Genomic DNA, 6,000 nt, shown 5'->3' on the forward strand with positions numbered 1-6,000 from the left:
TTTGTATCCTAAGGCACGCGCCCATGTAGACTCGTAAGTGCATCTTTTCGTTGCGGCATACTTGTTGTTCGGCCAGAGTTAAGTCAGAATATAAATGGCTCAAAATGTGGCACTGATGGGTTGTTGCCACCTCAATAACTTCCGCGCCCTATGAAGTATCTGCCTTTTCGGGCACGTTAATCATTTATTATCTGACATGACTGTGATTATTCAGCTCCTGTCTTGCCATATTTCATTTTATGCTAGGGCTTTAACTTTTCAATTGTGATGAATCCACCAACAACATTTTTGTTTGCTAAAAATTTGCAATACATTTTACATTTCATGTAAAAACTTTATGCTCTTGCTAAAATATTAGGTGCTAGGGGATTAAGCGCATCATTCAAATAAATATAGAGTCTATCGAAAGCAATTATGGGAGCTCTTTATGCTTAGCATGTGGCACGCATTATCGAGCTTAAAGGCTTTATTTAAATTCAATAAAGCATGTTGATCGAAAACATAAATTACTTTGCGTATTAAGCGAAAGCTGCTATGCTATCTACCTGCGCTCGTGCCACTCCTTCAGCCATTAATTAGCCCTCGAAGCTGTAGCGCCATTTATCGCAATCGCACCCCACTCTACCCCACCCATCTAATAATACTCGTACTGCGTGACCCCATCAAAAATAATGAGGCTAATTAAGCAACAAACTTTACTTTTTTCGCAGTGTTTAAAGCGATTAGATATTGTTGAAATGTGTATTCCAAACATTTGGAAAATCAAAACTACCCCAAATATGTAAAACAGCTAACCTCCCCCTCTTTCAGACCACACCACACCACCGCCAGCGACCCCCGTCCACGCAATTTGTTTGAGTTGTTGTTGCTTTTTGTTTTTCATTTCGAATAATAATGCGTATTTATGGGCAAACAACGAAATTATATTTACTTGCGCTCTACCAATATTTGCATGCAATTAATTCTACGAGAACTCATCCAACATTCACAACGGGAGCAACAACAATAACATAAGCAGCAGCAACAGCAAACAGCTGTAGCGATTCTGTGGAAAAATCAAACCAAACCAAAGCAGAGTATAGTAGTATGAAGAAAGAAAAGCGGCAACCACCACACAACCAGAATTTGCTTTAAAAAAAAGAAGTAAGAACAAGGCGAAGAAATCGAAGTCTCGGCATCAACGGTTTTGTTCTTGCTGTTGTTGTTTGGTGTACAAGTATCTGCTCTGACGATGATGGTGATGATGATGATGATGATGATGGTGATGGTGAAGACGTTGGTTATGGCTATGGTGTTGATAACGATGTGCGCCCAAGTTTGCCAAGTCCCTGCCAAGGCTACAGATGTGGCTGCAACCGAGGCTTTTGTGGTGCCCGCCACCACTTAGCTAATGCCAGAAACATTTTCTTTAAAACTTCGTTTGCATGCTTTGAGTTTTTTAATTAAATTTTCAAGCATAAGACAAATAAAATGTCGAAAGAGCGGTATTGGAAAGTGTTTCTTTTCCTCCCTTCCTGCTTCTCCCCCTAACACACACACACACACACCCACGCACCCACAAACTCGTCTGCACAAAATGAAAATGGAGCCATTAAAGTATGGGCAACTCGTTTCGTTAAATGGGCGGCTGGCTTTTATATAAAATGCAAGGGCAAACGTTTAACAGAACTCTAAATCCTGGCAATTTTATGATATCAAAAATATTTTCAGGCACTTAAATTAATTTATGGCTTTCAACAAAAAGTAACTCACACTCTATGGCCGTTATGTAACACTCCATTTGAGGTTATGCAGAGCCAGCCCCTATTGCCAAATAAATTAATGTTCTAAACACAAAAAATTGTGATTCAATATTTATTGTAATACACACATCCCCTGCTGTTGTTGCTGCTGCTGTTGTTGCTGTTGTTGGTTATCGCATTGGGGCGTTTGCTTTATATTTTTTTATCCGATTTTGGCTGCCCGCGCTTATGTCGTAAAATTTATGACACAGAATGTTTTGGCATAACCAACCACCGAGGCCTAAAGGTAGGCTGCTGGCTCGTTAGCCAAGCATGCTTTGATATGCCAGAGACATAAAAAGAAAAAAATATGAAAATTGGTAGATTTATGTGCAGAAATTTGCATTTTTTTCATCATTCGAAAGGGTGTAGTAGGGTTGTGACAGAAGTTATTGTGTCAAGGTATGTATGAGCATCTAGTTTTGGAAACCTTTTCCAATATTGAATTGCCATTGAGCTTTGCACTTTCTGGCGCCAACAATTTCTTGGCGATCTACCATTTATCAACTGGGGCAGTCGAGAAATAGAGAAATACAAAATAGCACCTTTTCAGACAGCCCAGAAACTATAAACTATATACTTAAAGTCTTAAAGGGGGAAAAAGAAAATATTTCTTCCTAAAAGTTGAGAACAAATTATGACCATAAAATTTTAATTCCAAATGTTAGGGAAAAATAAATGATTGAGGTGGAACGAATATAACTCTGTGTGGACATTGAAAGGTAATTTTTTCGATTTTTACAATGTCCGAAATTTGTCAAAAAATAAATTCAATTTAATTTTGAGTGAAGATTGAAATTTCTGCAGCCGTTACACGTTAAGAATGTTGTAAACAGCTTTTGAGAAAGAGTCTATGACAAAAACACAATTTTATGAGTGGCACAAAATCCCTCTTTGAAGAAAAGAGCGAGAAGACGAACCACAACCATCACGACAATAACCATCAGCTCTCGAAAAAGCTCTCGATTGACACTAGAGGCATTGAAATTTCTAATGAACTACTTTTAAGAGAACTTTTGTGCCTCATAAAAGTCAAATCTATTTTATTTATTTAATTTATTTCCTCGAAAAAGAAGTATAGCTTTCTTTAAACTAGGAAAGCCTTAGAAATTACAAAAATATCTAGAAACCAGCTAGGTTCAGTGGGGGATTTAGAAAGAAGTCAGAGACGTTATTCGACTTCAGAAAAAAGTAATGGAGATGAAGCAATAGCTTCTCGTTTGGTTCCAAAGAAACACTGCACCACTACTCCCGTTTTTCGTGATGATTTCGCCAAAACAAGCTGCCACCGTATTCGTCTAATTTAGCTCCGTGGGGCAAAAAACCTTTTGGCTTTTAAATAAACAACGTTTTGACACGCGATTGAAGAGATTAAAGTCGAATCCAATAAGTTACTGAAGGTCATTCTAGAAACTAATTTCGAGTACTGCTTCGAGAATTAGGAAAACCATTGGCAGGCGATGAAATGGATTTTAATAAATTTTGAATAAATACAGATTTTTAAAGTTATTATAAATAGTGCAGGTAGCATATCGTACGACTACGTTTAATGATGGATGTAAAAGAAACTCATTTAAATTTATTTAGAAATTGTCGAGTGTTTGACTCTAATTTAATAATGAATGAATTTAATTTGTTTGAATTTGTTTCATATTTTAATATTTTATTTAAATATTTCTCAAAAGTTTGTTCTCTAAAGACTTGGTCTTAAAATTTTTGAAATGGATAAAAAAAGCAGTATTAAGAGTTACTCGATGACTGAAATGCAATAAATTTTTTGTGACTTCAGTTAGAAACAGGGCGGAGTCAGTGACACCGTTTTTACATAAGCTCTAAATGTATATTATATAAGAAGTCGCTTATATGCATAATCGTATTTTAGCAAGCACATTGTGCTTTACATTTTAACTCGTATAGTAGATCCCGAAGGACTTTTGTCTGAATGGCATCAACGACGAAAGTGCACGTAAAAGCATACAAACTGTGGCCTCAACCTTATACATAAATTGCTTTAGCACCAAAGGGATTTGTGTCGAAATCGGACAAAAAACAAAAAGCCGAAGACGACGAAATATAGGAAAAAATCAGGCGCGTCGAAGGCAAGACTTTTGTACGGCCAAACTTTTGCTTCAATGCCGAACATTGCTGCCACAGCAAATGCTTTTCCTGCCAGCAATAAGCTGTTGGAAGGCAGGCGCATATGAAGTCCTGCCTATTCCTGTGATTGTGCGATTCTGGTGTGGGTGTGTGGGTGTGTGTATGTGGGGCTTCTCAAAATCAGCTTAGAACTTAAATTGAGGCACTTTCGTTTAGCTTTGCTTTGCTTTGGTTCGCTTTGCATGCTCGAGCGTTTTCCGTGCGCCGCATTTCCTTGAGCAGCAAACAAGCAGCCGTTGGCAGAATTCAATTCCTTTGGGAAATGCTCAAGCTGTAGTTGTATTCGATGGGTGTGGTGAGGGTGGGGGGTGGGCGTTGGCCGCCGGCAAGCATTATGAGGCTGGTGCCAACTTTTCACTTGCTCTATTTACCATAAACGACGTTCTCCCGCGTTTGTTCGTGTGTGTACGTGTGCGAGTGTAAATATGTGAGTGTGTCTGCATGTGTGTGTGTGTGTGTCTGCATGTGTGTGTGGGTATTACAAATAAATCAAGGGATTTTTGGGATTTTGGTTTGCTTTTCTTATATATTTTGTTGTCTGTAATGCACACACAAGCAGACACACATGAACAGGTTTTTCCCATTGGGCATCAGTTCGGAAAATTGTTTAGTCCACCACAGCTATGAGCCGAGCAGTAGACCTAAAGACCAGGCATGCACAGCAACATGTTGTTGTTGTTGCTGTTGCTGTTGTTATAGGTTTAGTTATTTTCTGCGTCTAAGCCCAAATTCAAATATAAAACTTTAGGGCATGCAATTATAGAAGTTGAAACACACTTATTCTACAAGTTTACATACTACATATGTATATACAAATAAACTATTTCAATGGCCCTACATGTATTTAAATTAAATGTTTTATTTGAGTGAATCTAATAGAATTTGTGTAATTTGATTTGATTTGATTTGTAAGTGCCCTTGATTGCGAGAGAGATATAAAGAGAGAGAGAGAGAGAGAGAGAGACAACTCGATTCTAATTATGTAGGTAAGTCCGTGTCTGATTTTAATCAGCCGAAAAGGCTACTCTACATTATTAATAAAATTGTCGGAATGTTGCTAATCTAATTAGTGTAACTGTACTCGCATTCTCACGTTTGCAGGCACGCATTGCGTTTGATGTCTTCTTCAGGCATTTCGGTGCCCTAAACACACATACATACATACACATACGTGTTCATATGTACGAACATACATACTAAGTAAGTATGCCTTTGTGTGTGTGCGAGCTTTGCCAAATGCGGTTAATTAAATGTAATGACATATTAGTACAATAATGTTAAACATTTGCCGTGGCCGTGTATTTGGTTGCCGTAATTATGTTGCCATTTGCTGCAGTTGGCAGACTCTGCGGTCGATACATATAGTACATAATATAAATACTCGTATGTACAAGTATATGTAAGTGTGTGTGTGTGTGTGTGTGTGTGTGTGTGTGTGTGTGTGTGTGTGTGTAAAATCATGCTTGGACTTCTTTGAAAATCAACGCAAGCACCCAATGAAATGCACAGCAGCTGCAAATTGAGAATAAAATTGCCATGGGAGAAATGGTTTTGCGCTAATAACCTGTCGCAAAAATGTATTATAAAATCCATTTGAAGGCAAACAACAAAATGGCGGACGCATCGTGTGCCTTCGAGCGTGAAGCGCTACAAACGTAAATGAGAAAATTGCAAAATGACAAAGCACAAACACACAAACACACACAAAAAAACGAGGAGTGCCAAGAATTACGCTTTGGTTTGGTCATCAGCTTCCATGGAAATGTAGTACCATACATGTATAAATATACATTTTAAAACTAACACCAATATATAAGCTTTGGATTTAATTAAATTAATTAATAGGTTCATAAAGAATAAACAGAAAGAAGAGGCATCAGAAAGTAAATTATGTGTCTATAACAGATATTTCCGGAACTTTAATTACTACGCACTTGCTCTCTAACTTCCAATAAAGAATACTTTGTGCCTAAAAAATGTATTTTACCTTTCTTTGGGAGATGGTAGCAGTAAGCGGGACTATATCTTTTATATGCCCATGGAGTTGTGTTATGCGGTGTCA

Source organism: Scaptodrosophila lebanonensis, unplaced genomic scaffold (assembly GCF_003285725.1).
Source record: "Scaptodrosophila lebanonensis strain 11010-0011.00,11010-0021.00 unplaced genomic scaffold, SlebRS2 tig00001410-arrow-pilon, whole genome shotgun sequence".
Lineage (NCBI taxonomy): Eukaryota > Metazoa > Arthropoda > Insecta > Diptera > Drosophilidae > Scaptodrosophila > Scaptodrosophila lebanonensis.